The sequence below is a fragment of the Athene noctua genome, chromosome 2 (genome assembly GCF_965140245.1).
Source record: "Athene noctua chromosome 2, bAthNoc1.hap1.1, whole genome shotgun sequence".
NCBI classification, from domain to species: Eukaryota; Metazoa; Chordata; class Aves; order Strigiformes; family Strigidae; genus Athene; species Athene noctua.
Genome location: NC_134038.1, coordinates 8,928,974 through 8,953,120, shown reverse-complemented (window position 1 = coordinate 8,953,120; position 24,147 = coordinate 8,928,974).

Sequence of the window (24,147 nt, the reverse complement as noted above, 5' to 3'; positions counted from 1 at the left end):
TTTGTTTTTCAATTATTAAATCTCATAGCCCTTTCATTTGACTCTGCTAAGGTGCTGGGGAGCCTGAGGACTCTTCAATAGCAGCTCCTGTGCATTCATTAGCAGTGTCCACATCCCTCCTTGCCCTGTCACTGGCTGCATCCCCCCCTAAAACCAGTCCTCTTACCTGAAATGCCCAGCATCCATTATGCAAAAAAACCCTTCTGCTAAAAAGTGATTTACGACCCCTTTCTGAAAATTACTTTCCTACTGTAGGAAACATCTCAGCATCATAAGGCCAATTAAAGTGCCCTGAATATCTTATCTAAAGCAGGGAGATCTAATCTCTTCAAAGCCCCCCCAAAAGATATTTAGAGTACTTGCAGCACTGCAGGTGTCCCAGGAAAGCAGTGCCACAGGTGCTGCTGGTATATGTTGATGGTATTCATTCTGCAATAAACTTAATCTTTGGACTCCCTCTTCTGACACGCACCAGCACAGCCTCCCCTCCCCTTCCGATAGGATGCATGAAGGGCAGATGCAAAACCAGAAGGCATCTGAGTCTGTGCCAAAGCAGAAACAGGAGCCCTCTTGAGAGTCCAACCATGATCACACACTTATCACCTGAGGAGTCATCAGTCTCCACAAACTGAGCTGACTGTAAACTGCTCCTGACAGTTTAATTTCTCCAAGGGGCGTCTTTATTGGACAGTCTCTCCATATCTTCTACTGACTTTTATGAAGGGCATCACACTTCTGGTTTTTTGTCATGAAGTGGGAAACTCAGAAAGTATGATGGAAGGACAAAACAATTCAGATAAAGAAAGCACGAATATCCTTTTCTAGATAATTAGTTTCTTCAATCAAAAATAAATTTAAAAATTAAAAAAAAAAAAAAAGAAAAAGACCAGAGCAAGCTCCACAAGAAGCAAGCTTGAAGCAACTGCGCAGTAAATGAGTTTAATCCCCATTTACACTTCACTGTTTTCTCCGGACTTCTCGGTCATACACTGGGGATGAAGCTGACACTCAAAAAGCAGAGAGTGAAACAGGGACATGGAAGAAGAGCTGCTCTGAAGACCAAAGCAAGATGGAGGTGTCATCTTCATGAAGGTTTGGTTGATTTGGAAAAGTAGCAGTGTGGAGCAGGTTTCGGTAACCAGAATGAAGATTAATAGAGTTTATATAAAAGACTAGAGTCTGAAAAACATCTCTCTCCTGCCACAGGGAAATAGATACCACCAAGAGAGTGTACTACATTAAAAACTGACACAGACAAGTAGTTGATTTCTTCATAGGCTTCAATTAGCTATTTAAGAAATGACAATGACTGTACTCCCTCTCTCCTATCCTTTTGTCTGCTTCATCTCTGAGGTCATGTATTGTCCTCTTCATTGTGTTTTATTTACCTTATCAGATCTTGTTTCTCCTAAGGAGCCCAAGAAAGGCTATTTTACATAGGAAAGGTGTTAACTCTGAGCAAAACATGAACATGTTCCTTTGCTGTGGAAGGGGAGATTTTTCTTTCTGCAAGCAAAGATTCATTTCTGTACCTGCCATGCACCTACAAAGCAGGAAGAGAACATGAGCAGGGGAGCTCAGTTTTGTGGCTGCTGTCCTCACCCAGGCACACATGCCAACAGTGTAGTCAAAAGGAGGGGCTGCATTTCATGAGATTCTCTTTTTAAATCATGAGTAATTTCTCTTAATTTTTAATTTCACAGATGGTTACTCTGGAGACTAAAGGTTCCAAAAATGTCATGGTCCAAGAAAATATTGGAGATCAAACTGAGACAAGTGAGTAGGACTCAAGTTTAAGTTCAGCTTGACTTCCTGCAGCCGAACCAAGAGAAGCAATGGAAGAAAAATACAAAATACAGGGAAACTTTTTCATGCCATGAACAAAGGGTTAAAACCAGAAGAATTCCTACTTTTACATTTTCTTTTGAGGAACTGTGTTGGGTGGCATTAGCTAGCACAAGTAGTTGACATGTTTAAGTATATAGAGAGTTATAACTTCTGAGGGTTTTTAGATGCTTCAGTGAAAGATGGTCTGGAAGAGATTGAGGATAAAACAAGTAAGAACACAAAGCTGGTCATGATGCAAGTCATTACACACTTAGTATTGACTTCTCTGTCAGATTAAATCTGTTACACAGCAGAGGCAACAACTGTCCTGTCATACTGCATATTTCTAACTGAAGAAAAACCTTGCTAGTAAGATAATACTGGCAGCTGTGATTCTGGGATCATCTGAAAAACAGCAGGAGAATTTGTGAATTTGAAGCTGCTCTTCATGACATCCACTTGATCTTGGATGCGAAGAAAATCTAGTCATAAGCATGGACTCCATGACCTTTGTGTAGGTCTGGAATTTGCAAGACAGTTCATTTATCCACAAACTGTGTAATTCCCTTTCCTTTCCTCCCCTTCCTAAAGGAGTGGGAGTCCATAAAAATGTCAGTAAAATATCAGTAAATTCTATAGGTACTAATGATGTAAGCACCATTTTCTTTCTGGCCCTGGGAATACAGCTGCCTGACTGAACCTTTAAATCTCTTACCTAAATCTGCTGCAGTCCCTTGGAGATAGTCCATGAATTTTAGTGGGTGTTGGGACTCATTTGTAAAGCAGTAAAAGACCCAGAAAAGAGTGTAGAAAAGAGGCTGCCCAGGTGGATGAGTGCTCTTTTGTTATACAACCAGAGGTCTGTATACTCGTCGATCCATGATGATGAGACGGTTGTAGGAGGCAAGAAGAGGGAACTAAAACCCCCCTTGCCTTGCCAACTGCAATCACAGGTAAGGCTTTCCAACCTGATTTTCATGATATCTTGGGCCAAGTCCTGCAATCCTTGTCTAGTTAGCATTCAGCCAGACCTCTCACTGAAACCAGAAGAAGCTCGAGATGAGAAAATGCAAACTCAGGGTGGAGAACCAATTGCCTTTTAACTACATTTTATTATTGAAGTCAACTCCACACTTCATTTATGTGACAGATGGCATTTGGCACTTGTGTCAGCACACAGCAGGAAAGACAGCTGGAAGTTTGCACGGCGTGTTTCTGTCTTCCTCGGTCCTTCATGCATGGGAGGCAGAGGCATCTGCAATGCAACTGCAGTGGAGCCCTGTGCCAAAGGCAAAGGATGCAGTCCTGGGTTCAGTCCTGGGTACAGGCCTCAGGATTTGACCTGTCAGTCCCCTTTCAACTGGTTAAAAGTTTTGTGACTGCATCACCTGTGAGAACTGGGCAGATGGCAAATTTTACTATTTCAATTTGTCTTATATTTCATTATCCCCTTAACTTTTTAATTTGACGGCTCTAATAAAATAATCAAATTTTATGAAGCTTGTTTTTCTGCTGGGTAGGCAAACATCACAGATATCAAAATGTAATACAAAGGCAAATACTCAGGATCATCAAGACACCCTGTATCCATAGCAATTCATTTATAATGCATAAAAGTTATAGTGCTTTAGGCTAGTTTAACTGTTCAAACACATTAGGAGGAGTGCTTCAGATAACTCCATCTTGGAACAGAGAGATATTTCAGCAAGTGATGTGTTGAGGGAGCTTAAAAAGCAAAGTATGTTGTCATGAATGGTTTTAACAGGTGATCTGAGATTTAGGCATCCTGGAGGCAAAGATAATTTAGTCTTCCAATCATTTTGTCATATTTACTGCTTGAATTTCTTGAAAAAAAATACGAAGAATAACTTTAGGGGGTACATTTCTTGCCAGCATTTTTAATTTTCCTACATACAAACTAAATACCTGGTGGAGACAAGGAATAAATCTTTGCCTTTATGTTCTCTGAAAAATGGAAATAATTTTGTAGCAATTTTTGATCTTCTGCTTTGGTGGCAATGTTTATTAACAGACTATGAACCCTGATGGACCCAGGCAAAGCTTAATAATGTCTGACAAGCTGTTCACACTAAAACTGGTTAATGTCACCTTTGCTTAGCTCAGATGTTTTAACTTCACTTGCCCCTTAGCCCGTTATGTCAAAGAGGTAACAATAAATGCTCAGGAAAGAAAAATTAGCTTTGTTTCTGTGTTCAAATGGAAGAAAGCAATACAATAAGCAAAGCCTGTCCATTTTCTATACACTGTTTAAAGCAGAAAGTCTTATTTTTCCAGTAAAACTGTATACTGGATAGTCAACCTGATCCCACAGCATTTACTGCAGGAAAACTGCCCAGAGGGCTGGAGATACCTAACGCACAGGAAAAGTCACGCACAATGATTTCTTCTAAATGATACTGGAAAGCCTTTTCAGGTTCAATGAATCCTATTATTTCTGACACATAGGATTCCCTGCCAGATGTGTTAATAAATTGCAATTAAAGACAGCCCAAAATGACCCAATTACTAGTCTTAATTGTGTTGTCTTCAAAGATGGGGGTGGGGGAGTGGGGGCAGAAATAGAAAAGAGAAAACCAGTGAATGAACAACAGACACTATGAACTTTAGTTTCTAATTTTTCTGCCTGTCTTTGTGAGGAGAGATTTCAAAGGGAATTACCCTACTAAAATCAGTCCATATTTTATGCCACAGTGTATTGTAAATAAATGCAATCGTTTGTAAGATAACAAAATTTCTGAAGTAAAGAGCATGTTAGGCATCCTATGTTTAACAAGGATAATTTCAATATTAATAAATGGCAAAAGTTATTACTATGATAATTAAGTAACTTTAGCAACCTGCAAAATCAATATTAAAGTCAGTTGCACCCAAAAGAAAGCATCCTCAGATACCACAAATTTAAAAACAGTATTAAATATTATTTTTCTTGGATTGCCAGTATTACATTATTTCCCTCTGCAGGAAAAGCATAATCTATATAAACAGCCTGGGATGTTCAACCAGAGGCATCATCGTCTTCAATCAAAATAGTATTTCACCTAATTACAGGAAAAATATAAATAAAACTCCTGTCCAATCTTACATTGCCTTCCCAGGAATACAGTACAAGTACTGTGTTCTAACTGTGAAGTTTATTGCCTCCAGGTTTCAATGTGTAGTTATTTCCTCACATATCTTATACCCGGAGTTGGGCTGAGCAGATATCTGAGGCTATGAAGATGAGAAAAAAAATCATAAGGAAGCAAAGGGCTTGTTCCATTTAGAGTTTTTTACAACCCCTTTTCTGTATCATTGTGGGAAGAGGGAAACATAACTTTTGAGACTTTGCCACATCTGTGACCTGCTCATTGGTAGAACTTTTTCACAGCTCATCTCATTAACTGCTATATGTGAATTAATAACACATATGCATTAGAACAGGAATCTTGCTTTTGCCTTTGTGGCAGGAATTTTTCAGAGTGTTGTGTTTTGTTTTTTGGTTTTTTTTACCTAACCCACTTCTCTAAGGTATCCCTTCAGTGTTCTCAGAGGTGAATCTGTTTCAAATAGGTCAAATACCTTTATTCTCTCTATAGCTATTTTTAAACTTGCTTCTTTACAATTTTATGTAAGCAACCCTTGAAGATGATATGACTTTTTGTCGCAGCCTTTCTTTTCTGAAGTTGTGTCTGTAACCAAGAAAATTTATCAAATTAATACACATGTTTACTCCTAAAGCAGTTACATAAGTAACTCTTTATAACGTGCTATGACTATGCCATATGTACATAAAGTTATTAAATTTTCAGTTAAATAACAGGAAATGAAGATATAGAGGACTTTCAAGGACACAGCTCAGAAAAGTCATTCTAATTCTTAAAGATCATTACATTTCCCTTTTCTACGAGGGTACATAACATGATGGAATTAAACAATCTGAAATAACCCTCCATCATCACTTTCTGGGTGTAAAGGATTAAACACTTAGGAAAAAAAAAATATTTTTGACAAGACTTTTGGGTGTTTACACTGCTTAAAAAAATGAGCCTGCACTGGGATGTCAACTTCCACTTGGCTGCTTTAAGCACCTGAACTCATTTGTCCTGAACCTGCACATTGCAGTGCAGGCTGCACTGCAGATAATAAGAAGAGATGAGGGAAAAGGAACAGTTTTATGACTTGTTTTTATGGCTAGTGATAATATTCATTATGTAGAAGTCCCTCTGAAACATCCTGAGTAAAGCATCCATAAATATTTTAATTTTCTTAAGTAGTAATTTTCCAAAACAATTTCTTCGCCCAAAGGTAAGATCATATCTATGATACCTTCTGTCTTTCCATGAAATTTGTCTTGTTCTTTGGTAAAATTAATCAACAGCTTTAGGTTTGTTTGCCACCTCACCAAATATGTCAGGATTTATGACCTGACATTTTCAGGCTATTTGCAACTTTGAAGCTAACAGTTTCTGTTAAAGATTTTATATGAACCACAAAACATAAAAAATGGTTACATGCATTTTTCAAAACATGTTATGAAAAATATAGTAAAGAAAGTTAGAGCATTGTTGCATTCTATAAAAACTGGGGTTTTTTAGTCTTTCTTCAACACATTTTGCCGTAATAAATACTATTTTGTGACCAAAGAAATGTTACCCTTCTAGTAATTTTGATTGTTTCTGTGAGATTGTTAGCTGAAAATTTCTAGAATATCTTAATAGTTAAGAAAACAAGCAACAAAACCTTATGACCATGCAAGTTACTAAATTTTTAAATATCATATATTTTAATTCTTTTTACACTGCATAAAAGTTTTGGTAAGACTGCAATGACCTAACAAGTAAGACCAGATTATAATAGGATAGTTAGTTGTTTTTGTGATGTGATTGAGTTCAGTACCTGGGAGATGAATTAACCAGAAGAAAAAACCTTCTCATTGAAATTGTTTCACTGCAGAAGTGAAGCAGCAGAAGGCTCATGGGGTTTTTCACCTTTATCTTATTCTCAATGACACAAGCAACAAGAGAATGGGAGGCCATGGGATATGCAGGCCATGGGATAAAGAGGGTAACTGGGGAGCTGAACCAGGTAAGAGAACAAGGTTGTTTCTGCGTTCACCAAAACATCCCTCCGCAGATGTCCATGTCATCACAGCTCCTGCTTAGGACAATTGTGGACAAGCTCTGTGGAAGGGTTAGTTGACTGAATGAATTCAGAAGCCTTGTTCTCCCCTCTTTCCAGGTCATTGCTGAGGTATTCTAAAGAGTTACATTGCCAAAAACATTGCCTGCCTATGAGTAAAGAACAGCATCTTGTCCAGGGCTGCCAGTCCAGTGCTTCTCATGAACATGGTATATAATTGCTTGCAATAACAAATAATTGAGTTTGGACTTCAACAAGTACTTTCATATTCCTTATAACCCATATTTAAACACAAATCAGCTGGTTGACTCTGCCTTTCTTTCCAGCTTTACCTCTTCTAGAGATGTAGTCACATGCAAATATGGGAATAAGTACTGTCATGAAAGCAGGGTGGAGGTGGTTACTAGGTCACAGCAGTCATACTCAGGGTGTACTTATGGACTTGGCTTAAACTGAAGGAGTTGTATGAGCAAATGACTAAGCAGACATAGGTTTATTCTACCAGCCTATTGTATCCATTTATTTCATGCTATATGGGGTGATTACACACCATAAAGAAGAAAGGGGAAACAGAATATTGTGACCTTGTCATTGCCTTAAGTATACAGTATACAGAAGCTATAACACAGAGATGTGTTAGCTAAATTTTAGGGAGAAAAGGATGTAACATACCTAAATAAGAGCCATCAACATTGATTTGAAGGAGTATAACCCAATCTGAACAGGAGAAAAAAAATAATTTGGAGTTGTCTGGAGATATGAATCCAAATATGCCAAGATCTACTGCCTTTCAGGAATAAACTAAAATTTGAAGTCAAGTCCACTTGTTCTGATTTTCATGAGTTGAAGGCTCAATTCCATAGCTGGCGGTTGAATGAAGGGAGAATTTATATTGTTATTCTAGATAATAAATTATTTGGTCATTTTCATCAAGACTCAGTTTGCAGCTGGTAAACACTCCTAAGCATTGCTGCAGAACCTCGAACATGCTCACAGACCTGCAAAGGGGAATGTTACATCAATGATGAGGGACTGGGCTGTGGTATAACAAGAATTCAAAAACTGTAGCTGAATTTATGACTACAGGGCCTCAGTTTTTTAAAAGACGTAGACATCTCACATGGTAAGAGGCCAGACTTATACCTGTATTACTCCATTGACTTAAATCCACACACACGTTTGATTCACTGGTTTTAATGAGGCTGTTTTTTCTCTGGAAAAGCTGGCTGGTCTGGCAGCTTTTCTCTGCTGCAGACATCATCCGAGGCCCAGGAGGAATGTGCCTGGTGCTGGGAACAGTACAGGAAATGTTGGGTTCAGCCAGGATGACTCTGTTTGTGTTGGCTGCTCACTGAGTGGTCTCATGTCTCCATGCTTTTGTGTTCAGCTTCAGCCCTTGGGAGTTGTGACTTAAGTGGTAGTTTTTAGAAACGTTGCCATTGCTATGAATGATCACAGCTGTCATCAACAAAGTGGGAGGGGAAATAAACCTGGTGTCAAAGAAGCGTGATCTCGTGCTTTTAGCTGGTAGCCTGTGGATGCTGAGAAAGGCAAAAGATGAAGGCCATGGTTTTGGTTAAGACAGAGCACTGTCAGATTCGTCCTCTCAGATACCAGCTGGGTTCTTCAGACTGTTTTCACAAGATTTTGTATAAGGAAAAATTATACAGTTCTGACTGGGTGGGATTCAAAGCACTGTCATGTTTCTCTGCAGATATAGGCTCAGTTTGCTTTCTGGGTCTATCTGGGAAGAACCCAGCAACAACAGCCTATAGCAGCTTCTGGTGCTGGTGGTGATGATGACTGCTGCAATGCCTTCCATGTTCACCTTTTAGAAACTAAAGGGCTGAAGTGCTCTGGTGTAACTACTCTGAGGATATTCTCTGGGATTAGTGAGCTGTGGTTTAATTATTCAGATTGAACAATCTAAAGATTGCTCACAGTCATAAACTCCTGGAAACAATATGATAACTCACAACCTGCAGGGAGCCAAAAGCAGTCTAAGTGACCCCCTATAAACTTTTAAAAAAAGTTGTTCCAGTTGATTTACTTGTGAGAGCTCTTTTCTTCTCTACGATGGAGAGAAGTGGGCAGAAGAAATGTGGCTATCATCTTACTCTTGCCCTGGTGCAAATCCTACAGCTATAAATGACAGTAAAATCAAGTTAGTGGACCAGATTATTCTCAAATATACTAAAATTCACCTGGAACAAGTTTGAACAATTTGTCTATGTTAATAAATGTGCTGTATCCCAGAGAATACTGCAAATACTATTTTTCCTAGAAAATTCTTCTTTCAAAAATTTTTCAGGAAGAATTCATAAACTATTGAAAAGTAGTGTTCTTTCTTCATACTCTTCCTTCTATCTTTTCTTATTTGTCCCATAGGAAAAAAAGAGGATATGTAAAATTGTGAAAGTACATGTACAGAGACATTTTATGAGGAAACATCATTAGATTTGCTTATGTGCTCAAAAGAAATCCGTAACTGGGGACTCAAACTTTTTGAAAACTCAAAGCTTTCTTGGACAGATTTTATAAAAGTCTAAGGAAGAATCATGGAAAAGTCATATCTGGCAAAATACTCTTTTCTGACAAGATTTGTTTTCTTGAGAAAATGGTGAATCATCTTTAATATTTTGTAAGATGTTGACCTCACTTGTGATGTCACCTTTCTCCTCATTAAGTAAGGAAGCCATCATTTCATTTATTGCTGTGATTAATAGTAATATGCTGTTAGTTTTCAAAGCCCAATTTCTAGAAATTTCTAGTTCTCTTAATTTCAGAGTTCAGCATAAACGTGTGAATACCAAGGGATACAGAACCAAAAGACTGGGAGGACAGAACCAAAAGTTAAAGAAATGTTGCGCAGGAGTAGTCTAGATATACCATAGGGACTAAATGAATTTCAGACATCTTCCAGTCAGATTTCTAATTCCCTGCAATTCACAAGTGAAGAGATCGAACCCACATGGGCATAGCCTGGGTCCCTTTCCCAAGTGGAGTTACAGGTTTGTCCCGACCTTGGACACTACTTGTGGGGACTCGAATCTCCCCTAACATGCGGACGACAGCCTCCCCCTGGCTGATATAGCTACCTCCATCCATGATTCACATTTTTGAGAAACTACATTATGAAGGGCAGAGGAATTGTGGAGTCATTCCTCATTGTACAGTGAAGCAAACTTTGATAGGAAATGGTAAGACAATGATAATGGACATATTGACATTAATGAAAACAGTGCTTACAGATTAGCACACCTCCCTGGAATTTACTAAGCCCTTAGGCACCTAAAGCCTAGGAACTCCTTTCTAACATGAGGGCAGTTGAGAAGCTTATGTTTGGCTAACCAAGAAACCTGCTGATTAATTCACCACCATTACTATACAAGAAGCCCAGAAGAAACCAATGAGTAGTGCAAAAGCTGAAAAGCCAACAGCTGATCTCAGAAAATCATAATGTGACTAAATTACACCACCTAAGACCCCTAAACTCTATTAATTTCCAAAGCAGTGCATTAAAATTTTTCAATCCTTTCTCAACTCCAGTTATTCCTTTCAATTCAATTCACCTTATGAAAGTGAAGAGAAGGAAATTTTTACATACCAAACATCTTCTGATTTCTGATTAGGACATCCTTTAGCTGTGTTCCTTTTTTCAAAGCATCCCAGGTCATCCTATTTTCTGAAAATTAATTTGAATAGAACAGCCAAAATTATCCCAGAATTTTCAGCATAATCCAAGTTTAGGAGTACAGCTTTTTAGTTGTAGGAGTACAGCTTCGTTTATTAATCTGAATACAGAAGCAGGCTCTTGTGCAAGGAACATCTCATGTCGTGGTACCCTTACCCAAACTTCAGGGCAAATGTATAAAACTTACACTCAATTCTGTCTCTCATTTTTATTCAGAAGATGAATAGGAAAACAACACCATATTCTGTGCTTCGGGGTGTCTTCCTCATAACACTGTTTGTATCCAGAAGTGCAGATAAACTAAACCTCAATTAACCAGATCTGGTTATAATCCGTCCCAGTGGGCATTCAACCTGTTTAAAAAGAGGTAGCTCTGTAGCTTGTTAATTTAGCTGAAAAAGAGCAATAAAGCTGTCTGCTTAAGAAAACAAAGCATGGCTAACGATCTCTGTGTGCTGGATTCCTGAAATCTTCTAGAATTCCGTAAGTCTTTACTGCATCAGCCCCACTCATTTCATGTTCCAGATTGGTCTTTAGACCCAGGCAATCCATATACCTGCATGGTTGACAACCGAACATCCAGTTTTCTTTTTATTGAAATGGTTTTACCTATTTTATATATTTAATTAACTTTTGTACAAGTAGATGGCAAAGATTTCAGAATAAGAAATATTTCAAACAATTGCTGCCTGTTTCTGAGTCTGAACTCACATCTGTGTATGTAGCACTATCTAATTCTATTTCTATGGTTTATATTTTCCTTATGGAGCACAGTGATCAAAATGGACCTTTATATTTCCGTATGCCTTAAGGATGCACAGTAGCTTTTACAACAGCTGTGAAACAGGATAGAAATAGGTTTCTTCATGTTGCACAATGGTTTTTTAAATCCCAGCATCACTGAAGTCCTGTTCCGACCTTTGATAATGTCCTTCCTTCCTTCATCTCTTAAAGACTATCGCTTCTATTAGTGTAGCAGTAGTATTATAGCTCATGAACTTACAACACTTAAAGTTTAAGGAGAATTGTCCCCCAGTCCTAGTACAACGTCAGTGGAAAGCAACTGTGCTGTTAGTTTGTTATTCAATTGCTTCCTAGGAAGTCTTTCTAAATCTAAGTTGCTTCAGAAGTAATTTAAAGCAACATTATGTGTGTCAGTACTTGTTAGAAAGTTGTTTAGTTTATAGCTGAAATATACGATGTTGATGGATTTAGAAAGAGCCCAACTCCTCAGTTACACAGTGCCATTCCACATGATGAATGAAGAATCTGGTCAAGTAAATTACCTCCTCATGCCAACTGTTCTTTCTAATTTTATTGTGAATTCCACCACTGTTGTATATACATATTTAAACTCTTCTTTATATGTTTTCTGCTTTGAAGAAAAAAGGATTACCAAATTTCCATTTAAAAATCAAGTGTTTGGTAAGGTATTGCATTTCAAGTGCCTGATTGTTGTCTCAAATCAGATTTTTGCTGTGAATAATAAAGCCCCAAGGAGATTTAATTCTAACATTATACCTGTCAATTTGAAGTTTATTTGCGTGCTGTTCTATGACAGATACAGCTATATTTCACTGGATCTTGCAGTTTTATGAGTGATTTCTGAATTTTTTTAAAAAAACCCAAACAACTATTTTAAATACCAGTTGAGTTTTTCTCAAACTGCTTTTTATAGGGAAAAAATCATGGGTTTTGGTTATTTCAAGAGTATACTTTTAAAAATAACTGTCAGTGTAACTTGGGTAGCTTTGCATTTTAGAGTTATACTGCAGTAACTGTTCTTGGATCCTTCTCTGCTGTAGTTTTGGGTGTTGAAGTTATTTATGAGATGATGCTAACACTGTGGAGAGATAGAAAAATTCCCAGTCTGACCCTGATCCAACATAAATCAAGAGCAACTCCTGCTAAAGCTCATTATGAGATTGGTGAAACAGAGAGCAGATTCCAGCCCAGTATGACTCCTCTTAAACAATGCATTGTGCTGAAGTGTGGAAGCACTTTTAATGGCTTTGGGTAACCATTCATCTGAGCAGTGTGATTCATGGCTCTGTCAAATGTGGTGTCATGCCATCCTTCCCCAAATTTATTTCTATTTTGTTATTTTCTTATAAAGACTGATACAGCATTTTAATGGGAATTGGCTCATGGGTAAGAAAGGAAAGATGTTTTCTGTGTGGATATTTAGGTGAAAGTTAGGGACAAATTCTTGTCTGAGTCAGCTAGTTCAGCCCACACCAGACATAAATGAGCATGAGAGCTGTCCTTGGGTGAATATGAATTTACTTAAGAGCTCACATGGTCTGGAGTCTACAGGCAGTTACACCTGCCTGTCTGAGAGATATTGTGTCAGCACTGAGAAAGAAAATGTTTTATAGTCCAGACCTGCAATCTTTTATAGTTCTCTGAAGGAAGAAGAGGTCTTCAGGAACTGTCAGAAGACAAGGCATTTGGCTAACAACAGGCTAATTTTCACTGACTGTTGAAGTCTGGTCTGCCTGATTCAGTGTAGGAAAAGGAATTTCTCCATATAAGAATGTTCTGGAAAAATGTTCTAAGCATAAAAATAATTTATATTCCTGATCAATTTCTAATATTACCATAAGTTTTGTCCTGGACTCGAGAAACATTTTTTCAAAAAAAGTTCTATTTAAACCCATGTGGTTCCCAAAGGTGAGTTTTTGTTATAAAGGTATTTTGTCTGAAAGTTGCTGATCAGCTGCAGTTGGGATACCAAGTCAGAATCACCACTTTCCACAGTAGATGAGAGATTATTAACTTCATTGTTCTAGGTGATGGGACAGACCACGCCTTCAGCAGGTTTGCAGATGACACAACCTGGGAGGACTGACTGATATGCCAGATGGTTGTGCTGCCATCCAGAGGGAACTAGGTAGGCTGGAGAAATGGCCCAGCAGGAACTTCATGAAGTTCAACAAGAAATGTAAACTCCTTTACCTGGGGAAGAACAACTCCATGCACCAATACATGCTGGGGGCCACTGAGCTGGAAAGTAACTTGGCAGAAATAGAGGTGGGAGTCCTGGTGGACACCAAACCAAACATGAGCCAGCAGTGTGCTCTTGCTGCACAGAAGGCTAATGTATCCTCGGCTGCATTAGATGACTGTTGTGGTTTAAATTCAGCCAGCAGCCAAACACCCTGCAGCCACTCATTCACCTTCCCCCACCCCAGAGAGTAGGGGAGAGAATTAGAGAGGTAAAGGTAAGGAGATATGTAGGTTGAGATAAAAACAATTTCATAATTGAAATAAAATAAAAATAATAATTATAATAATGATAGCAGTAATACAAAATAAAAACATGTCATGCACAATGCAATTACTCGCCACCCACTGACCAATACCCAGCCCGCTTACAGCTAACGATCCCAGAGGAGAGATAACCCTGAAACCACGATGCTGGAAGTGAGAGTGAGCTTCCTGATCAACACACATCTATATACTGAGCAAGGTGTTATATTTGGGTGCGTTGCTCTGCCTGTGCTCCCTCCCAGCTTCTTGTGTGCTTGCACAGTAGCAGGACATAGGAATTTGAAACGTCCTTGATTTCTTAGCAACAACTAAAAACATCAGTGCATTATCAACAGTCTTGGAGATGTTCATAATCTGTCTGAATGTGGTGCTGGACAAATCACTCTAGGTGGCTCTTCTGGAGCAGAGTGACTGGACAAGGGGACCTCTAGAGGTCCTTTCCAGCTTAAGCCATTCTGCAGTTTTGTAAGATCTGAATGATTGATGGGTCGAGGACATTTAGATCAAATCAAAGGTGACATACTGTCCTGAACCAGGTGACACACGGTGGGAGTTTCAATGTCAGAGGTGCCCGGCACTGTATTGTCCTGACTATTGCAAGCAGAAGTGCTTTTCTCACTGCTGTACAGGTGTACAGATATTTTTCCATACAGCATGCTGAAAGAAAAGTGAGAAGAGACCACATGCATGGATATGAGGTGCTGTTCTTAGAAAGCTCTGTAGATGTGAAAACAAGTCCTTCAGCCAGGTACTTTGGCAAAGCAAATCAAATGGAGATGATCTCAGATACCCCTAGCCCTGGAAAGGTGTATGCAACTTCTTATTCACAGATGTACAAACTCTAGTTTCCTTATTGCTGGGCTTTTAATTTTTTTTTCCATGTTTTCCTCAACAGCCTACCCACAGAGGCTCAGCCAAATATTAAAGTACTCCATGACCAGTGTTGGGATAACATCTATACACTGCCCTGTTTTCCCAGGATCCAACTGTGCTTCCTCAGTTGCCCAGAAGGGCAACTATTCCTCTTCTGTTGTATCTTCTGCAGGGACAGGCTTTGATTCAACTGACAGTCCAAGTACAAATCTGATCAATGGTCTTTTTTGGCCAATAGTCTTTCCATCTGTGGGCAGTGCAAGATGTTTTCATCAGATCTGCTAATTCCTCCAGATTCTTTTATCAGAGTAATTCTACATGGTCCTGGACAGCAGATGAATATGTCATTCTGCCAGAAGTAGTTACTTTTTACAGGATAGCTTTTCACTCAGCAGAAGATACACAGTCAACTAAATTTACAGAAACAGAAGTTAGACAAGCTCCCCATTCATGCAGAACCTACTGTTACATCAGTTTTATGTTTCATGTTGTACAGATATCTTAAATAAATGGGAGAATTAGATTCTAATCCTTGCAAATATTTCTATAAACACATTATGGGTTACATCCCTGGATGTTTTGGTTTAGAGCTGAATAGAAGAATGTCTGCAGAAAGTGTCTGCTTTTCTCAAAAGCATTCTATTTTCAACATGGAACTAGTAGTTTATTACTACTTTTAGTGGTAATAAGTAATTATTTTTTTAATTTGAATAAAGAAATTACTTAAAATGTTGATGAAAACCATCCAAAGGAAAATACCTCTATTTTTTTACCAGCTTAATCAGCCACTGTGTTCATATCCTCCAAATTTCAGTCATCTGAGCTAGTCAGAACATTCCGTTAGTATGCAGTAGAGAGAAATTATGTCCTCTACAGTTTGTCCCATTTAGAGACAGCTTACATATAATAGTGTGACTCATATTCTGGATGCACTTATTTTTCCACTGATGACAGAGGGAAGCTGGGTGAATTGTAAATTAGACCCCAAATTTTTAGATATCTTTAAGTAAGTGAAGTTTGTGGTATATTTAAAATATGAATTGCATTAGTATTGTTTTCCAGTCCTTTCTATGTCTTAATTATATTTATTTTCAAAGGAAAACTATGTCAGCACAGGTTATTGTAGGATGCTGATGACAATGGAACAATGTCTGTATCCTTCCTTCTTTTATCCGCCTCCAAAGACAACAACAGCAACATTTCTGTTGCAGTCATAACAGAAGCTAAACATGAATAAACTCAGTATGGCTGTGTAAACAAAAATACTTGCAGCATTAAAATGAACAAACATCAATAGATGATTTTTTTTTTCCCTTGAGCTATGCAAGGTAGTTCTGAATTTGAAAATCTTCTGGTATCTCCTAGTGTAACGTCCGCTGTGCTTTTTGTCACTGTTAATGGAGAAGCTGGAAAATGCTTTACCCACCAGTGAACAGTATCATTTCAAGCTCATTTCTGTCTTTATAATAATGTAATGCTCTTTGCCTTTTAGATGGGATTAATCATCTCATAAGCATTGCAACCATCGCTTCTCACCCAAAGCTTGCCAGCCTTATTTTCCAGGCTGGGGTCAAAGAGCCCCAGGAGGGTCTTCAGTGGTAGCAGCCACCCAGGCTGCCCCCATGAGAACAAATCAGCAACCTGGCGAGGCTGGAGATGGAAAAGGGCAATCAGAAGGTGTAAGAGCTGTAGAAATACCAACTTAAAAATAAAGAAGGGTAATTTAGCATATTTGTGTGCTCTAAGGTAGAAAGGTGGAAACTGCTACATATTAACCTTCGGGCTTAGACAGCCCATACCTCAAGGTTTTCAGATGAAGGGAATGCTGTGCTAGGTGTTAAAGGATTCTCTGTTACATACCCAAAGGAATCAGCCTTGCTGTGCATGCAGTACAACACTGATCTATGGACCAGATACCCACCCTCCGTACCCTGGTCCTCCCAAACTTTTACATGATCTTGTGTGGGAGACAGGGGGAGGAGAAGAGAAACTGTGTGTTAATGCCTGTGAAAATAAGCTGGCATACTGTGAGAATTCCTCCCTTCCCCATCCTCCTCTCTTTTTTAACACTGAAAAAAGCCTGATTATGTTAACCCAGCTATGCATATGAAATTGTCCATCCTGTTCTCACATGTGGGGTTTTTTTTGTGGAGGAAGGAGCCTATAAATAACATGGCTCTAAGCTGCTGCTGTAAACAGCCTCATAAAACACAGGCTGTTTGTAAAGCAGTGCAGAGCGGTCTGTGCAGATGTGCTGCCTGTGTGTTGCCTGCGTTGACTGAGGGGCTGCAGTGAAGTATTCACTCTATCACTTCATTATAAACACTCCCTCCTCATATATCACCCTCTTCCTTACTTACAGGCTGTACGCAGTTCTGGCTTGCATTTACATACACGCTACACTACCTCACAGGCTATGCAGCATTGGCATCAGCAGTGTTGCTTGTGTTGACCCCAAATACATAAAACCTGCCATTTCTGAGCAACTAGTGCTTTGAGGTAAATTTACTAGGAGATATTGTAAAAGTAAACTCCAAACAATCTTATTCCACGCTCTTAGAATTCTATTTAAACTGACGGATATTGACGACACATTGATTCTTTACTAAGGCTTCTCAGCAATTTTTAAAGCCCCTTCCACCAAGTAGAGATTTTTTCCTTTTTTAAAAATTGAGGTATTTTGTAAGGTTTTCCTTCCTTCTGTCTTCATTTGGTTCTTCAGACTAATTCCTCCATAGTTTGCTTGGGTTTTCAGCTTTCAATTTCAGAAAACATTTTGTCAAGCTCAATTTTTTTTTTTAAATCAAAATGTTGGTGAGGGAGAGCATTTTCATTCTTCCTAAAGCAGTTTAATTTCATTTTTTATGGCTGCAGAAAAACATAGGACTTTATAGTTGAACTTCCCTTTGCTTTCAGTATAATTACATTCAAAACACATGCTTTCAAACATCTAAAATGAAATATCTGTAATCTAAAATAAATCCTTTAATACAATAAAAAAATTCATCTGGAAATATGCTTCACTGACCAGCTTAGAAAGAGAATCCTTAATTCTGTAATCTGTTCCTTTTTTATAGAGAATTGTTCTTGAGATTTTTCTTGCCTGTTTTCAAATATTTCAAAATATTTTTCCACGCAAGCCCTTATATCACCTTCAGACTGTAATGCATGATATTCAACCTGTAATTTTCTTCGTACTTTTAATCCCAAGATTTCTGTTTATGTCATGATGAGACAACATTTTTTTTTTTTTAATACTACACACATATCTGTAGATTGCCACATTCCTTGCTTTTCATTTTTTGCCAAGAACTTTGTCTCTTCCAGGTTTTGTTTTCATGTACTAGTCTATCAGCTGGGAGGTCGCTACACGTAAAAATGTCATCTAGATTTCCCTGAGAGGCAAAAATCTTTCTCAGAGAGTCTGTTCTCTTTCTGCTCTTGACACAGTCTGAAAATAAGTTCCCATAAATTTCCTCCTTTGGATGTATTGGTACAATCACTTGTGGGGCAACCCTGGACTTTTGGACAAGAAAATAGAGCTTGGTAAAAAGACTTTCTGCCTATTAAAAAAAGGAGACTGTAATTTTTTTTCTAAATTCAGGTTTTCAGTGATCTGGTTTCCATCACAGCCTTACAAACAGCTGTACTGGCAGACCAGAGGGAGCGGGAACCTGCTGCATGCGGAAAGAAAATGAGCAGTTGGGGGCCCTGAGGATGGTGTGAATGTCTTAAGCAGCTTTACCATCAAAGAAAACCAGGGTTGTGTAAGGGCACACTTAAGAGTATGTAAGCATTCTCGTAAGTCACTACTCCCCATCCTTTAATCAGTGCCAGCACTTTATTCTCAACTCATTGTAATTTTTCAGTACATTTTCCAATAATGGAAAAAGCAGACAGCATGTGCTTTCACTGTGATATTCCACAAAAAAGGATTTTTTCTTCTTTCAACAGAAAATATGTATAGTTAAATAGAGAACAATATCCTTACATGAAAAGATACCTGTATGGAAAAAAAACCCCAGCCTTCTTGATTATTGCGTTTAAAAACAGTGTCATGTTACAAATTCGTGTTGAACTCACTGATCCCTAAATCTCACCTAAATCCCTTTGCAAAGGGATTGTCAATTGTCAATTTTTTTCTCTCTGATTAAATAGTCGTATTTAATATTTAATATTTTCTGGATGGACACATACATTTGAGAACTGCATCCCCTGATGTTTTCTATATTTTTTTTTATTTTTTTTTTTTGAGATCTCATGTTGACTGTTTTTGGGTGTGTCTGTCTTAATTTGCTGTCTTCCGGGGTTTTCACAACACTTCTCAATACAGCACTGCCTGCAAATTTTCAGTTTGCAGCTGTTTGCTCATGCTTCCATTTCATTGCAGTTCTTAGAAGCAGACACACGGCACAGCCCCTCTCCTCCCACTATCTTGCTAATAGGATTTGCTGGTGATCTCACTGGCATGCCAAGGTATCTGGGTTTATAGTTAAACAAAGAAATTTCACGGATGTATTAGTTTTCCCAAATTCATCCTATTATTGCAAACCCTGATTAAAGCATTATATTTCCAATCGTTGTCTTTTAATTTTTATTGTAAACTAAGCATATAACCAGATTTTTCAAGGAATTCTTTCTTCCTGGAATAATGTATAACTGAAAGGAACAAAAAAGAATAAGGGTGAGAGGATACAAATGCAGGATTGTTCTTCAAATACAGTAAAAAATGGTATTGTATTAATTGAATGTTTTCTATTGGGAAAGAGATGGATTGATGATTATGATGATTGGGAAAATTTAAAGTTAGAAATAATATTTAAGTACACACTTGGAGATTAAATTACTTTGGTTATAAAGTGTTATTTAATTTAGGCCTACAGAAAGTTAGAAAGCTCACTTCCCACATGTGGGTTCTAGTTTCTACTGCCTTTTCATCCCCTCACCTATTTTTTTTCCCTATTTTCACTTTATCCACTCGACAAAAATGAATAGGCCATAAAGAAGGAAAAAAACCCCAACCAACTTACCGAGGGAAGACCTGTAAACTTACAAACACAAATTGGGGGAAAAAAGATTTTTTTTTAATTTAAAAAATGAATGTAAAAAAAACCTTGTTGGAAAAATATGAAAATTGTAAAGGGGGCTTTCACATAGAAAACTGAAGATTTTTCTTTATATTCTGGGTATACATTCTGAAGATGTATCTGGAAATAGCTGAGTAACAAGAGAATATCAAATCTTATCTTGCAAGTGAAGATTAAAAAATTATTTAGGAGTTTTTGTACAGAAATAAATCAGCTCAAGGTTGAAGAAACTTCTACCTCATCTGTCCACAGAACAGAGAATCATAAGGACTTCCACTCTAATTAAATTTTCTTTTCTTTTCTTAGTTTAAAGAGAATCTGTCTCTCCACTGGACCATCATAAAAGCAAAATGCCTTTTAACGGTGAGGAGTTTACTACTGAATATTTCAATGATCATATATAATTTGCCAGTCAGAGAGGGACCTGGGGGGGTGATTGACAGCGGGCTGAACAGGAGCCAGCAGTGTGCCCAGGGGGCCAAGAAGGCCAATGGCATCCTGGCTTGTGTCAGCAATAGCGTGGCCAGCAGGGACAGGGAAGGGATCTGAGCCCTGGGCTCGGCACTGGTGAGGCCACCCCTCGATTCCTGTGTTCAGTTTTGGGCCCCTCACTACAAAAAGGCCATTGAATGACTCGAGCGTGTCCAGAGAAGGGCAACGGAGCTGGTGCAGGGTCTGGAGCACAGGTTGTAGGAGGAGCGGCTGAGGGAACTGGGGGGGTTTAGTCTGGAGAAGAGGAGGCTGAGGGAAGACCTCATCGCCCTCTACAGCTCCCTGACAGGAGGGTGCAGAGAGCTGGGGATGAGTCTCTTTAACCAAGTAACAAGCGATGGGACAAGAGGGAATGGCCTCAAGTTGCACAGGGAAGGTTTAGACTGGCTATTAGGAAGCATTTCTTTCCAGAAGGGGTTGTTGGGCGTTGGAATGGGCTGCCCAGGGAGGTGGTGGAGTCCCCATCCCTGGAGGGGTTTAAGAGTCGGGTCGACATAGCGCTGAGGGATCTGGTGTAGTTGGAAACTGCCAGTGTGAGGTTAATGGTTGGACTGGATGATCTTCAGGGTCCTTTCCAGCCTAGATGATTCTGTGATTCTGTAATTGAACTTTCCACCTGCCTTTCTTTAGAAGACACAGTGTACGGTATAGACAACCACATCAAGGCAGTGTGTTGCGCCCAGTGCACAGCACCCGTTATCCTCCACCATTCAGGATCTAACCCAACAGCCTACCCACAGGTCCCAGTAGGTTGGTCAATGGTTCAGCTGGTGTCTGTAGATCACCTGCTGTGAAAGGCTGTGTGCTTCCATGCACCAAACACCTCCTGAGGACCAGGCTGTCAGGCCTTTTAGTACCAAGTGGCAGCCACCCACAAGGAGCAGAGGGAAGCTTCAAGCCAGCCAATGTGCAACAACAAGGATGAGAAGGTCATGGCTGAGCCCATGTGAGCATGCACTTCGCCTCATGGAAATGGCAGTGTCCTTGTCCAAGCATGGCAGGAAGACCCCATGATGGGGTACGAGAGGGTTTGTTTTGATTTTTAAGAACCATTGTAACACAACATGAATTAGAGATATTTCTGCCTGTTTCATCAAACTGTTGAGTTAGTCCTGCCAGGATTGGACTGCATGTGCATGGAATTTAGGGTTAAGTCTTGCTCTTACAGCAAATGCCTCTCCTCCATTTCCTTTCCCTGACCTCTGCTTCTTGCACAGATGCCAAGTCAAAGAAATATCCCAAATGTTTGCTGTATGCAACTTTCAGTTATTTCCTACCTTTAAAAATAGAAAACCAATATTACAGTGACCATATTCTGACAAAGGGCAATAAACCAAACACTGTACTTAAAAGGTAACCTCCTGTCTGCAGATCTGATCTCACACCAGAGACTACTAGCTAGCATGCAGTATTCCTCTAATGCTTCTGGGCCTTGATCTCAGTCATCTGAACACTTCAGGATATGGATGGAGGAAGATCTGGTCTTCTGTGTTGTTCCTCTGGATTCATAGTTTATTGGTCAATCTCACAGTCAGGAAAATTTCAATTGCTTTGAAAACCACAGCCCTTGCTTGGTTTTTTTAAAGTTTCATTTTATTTCATGCGAGAATGATTTTAGCCTTATGATCAAAACAAGTAATGTACTGTAGTATAACATAAATTGTCATGACTTAAATAGATCTAGACTTGACAGACTGTGCAGTATCCAAGTCGTTCAAGTATAAAAGCAATGAATGACATTATGCCTATCACAAGAAGTGTGGCTGTCAACTGCAATCATTTCTGTAGCATTCTGGAAACAAGGACAATTCAAATCTTCAAATCGCAAAGCATCTGCTTCTGTATTGCTATTTTCTTCTCCAGTGTTTACCACTGAACTACTTTTATAGTTAGATTTTTGATGTCCCCCGGTAACTTTGGTCATTTACCTTGAAATATATCATTGTATAACTGGAATAATAATCTCTGTATAATTAGAACTGCATTTACATAGTGCACAATTGTGGAGAAAATTCCTTGTAATATCACAGCAGAAAAAACTGATAGGACAGACATCAGGACTGTCACTAGGAGTAACAAGAAGGAGAATTAGAAAGCCTGTAGTAGTTCAGTGTTTCCATCTATAAACCCATTCAGAAATGCCATTAACGGGAACAGCTTGCATGACAGCGAGCTTACAGGGCACATAGTTCTGTATATTCTTGAAACCTCAGCAAGCAGCAAGAATTTTCAGCACAGTGTCGCTTACTGGAAATAGTGCTAGCAGAGAGAGATGGATGCAGTAAAGCGGAGCTCAGTCTCTGCTCAGGTATGTGTACACATGAGAAGCTGGTGCTGAGTTTGGGAGTGTCCTGTGCTTTAAAAGCAAAGTAACACCATACGGCTGTGGCGTGGCCCTGCAGGCCAGCTCTTTGCTCAGTTCAAGCAGCTCTTGGAGAAGGGACTGTCTTCACCGCTGTCTTCTGAAGCAGCAGCTGTTCCTTCAGTAATTGAAACCATTCTCTTCCTGGCTTATGCTGAGTCCACCAGCAGCTGAGGCTGGTTCCTGGCCAGGGGAGCAGAAGTAGAACCCCGCTCCACGAACGCCGTATGTGTTGGGAGAACAGCTGTAAACTTAGACTTGGATGCTGACCTTCTATACGGCATTTGAGTCAACATTAGCTAAGGCATAATCCAAAGAGAACAGTGGCATGGCTTTTTTGCTCTGTTCAGCGTCCAACAGTGTCTCCCTCCCTGTGGCCCTATGCAAAACACTCCGTGCATATCAGCTCCCGCTGAAGGCGATGGAAGTCTGTGTTGTGAAGCAGTTACGCATGTCGTTCCCCAAACTTTGGCATATGTTGTACCTTGGATAACATTGTGTTTTCTTCTTCAAAAGGCCATTTACCAGGCAGTAGCCTTCCCCCCTCCCCACACAAGGAACAATCTCTATCCTCTCAATGTGATTACAGTCCATTTCATTCCATAATAGGTTTCTTTTATTATTCCCTCAGGCATGCAAATCAAATTTTACTCAGTACCAAAATCTTTGTTCTACAAAGAATGCTGGCATCGAGTGCAGCAAAAAAATAGCTCTACTATTGAATATGGTCTGTGTTAATAGAACTCCACTATCTTTTTTACTTTGAAAGTAAACATCTGTCAAAGTTTATTTGCTCCATCGGAAAGGCAGGAGTGTCTTAAGGGAAAGTGCACGATAAAAGCAGATAGATTATTCTGCAATTATACCTTTCTCTGTGTAAATGTTTAATTAGATAAGCTGCCACAGAGACAGAGATTAGTTTGGCATCCATCTGTCCCATTTATCGATGTTATAAATGCAATAGAAGTCTTGGCAAATTTGATCACAGCAGCCACAGCGAAAGCAGGGAGCTGGCGGTCTTAAACTAGACCAATTTCAAACAACTTTTCAGCCCAGCTGTGTTGCTCTTTTTGGTAGGACAGCTGACAGTGGTTGATCTTGTGCTATTAGAGTTTGGGATGTACCAACTTGAGCACAAATGAAAATTTAACATTTGAAGCCACAGCATCTCTCACACCTCTCTGGTTATGGCTCTTAAATGTGGGTTTATGCTGTGTTTCAAAAGCAGATAGATAGCTATATGTGTCCATCACAATATTAGTTTGATTGCAGATATTTTAAATGCAATGGTAATACAAGTTTCTCTTGCAGGCCCTGTTTCATGCTGGGCTTGGAAAAAGCAGAGAAGAGAGGACATGATTTCCATCACACAGAGCCTGAAATCTCTGGCAGTACATAAT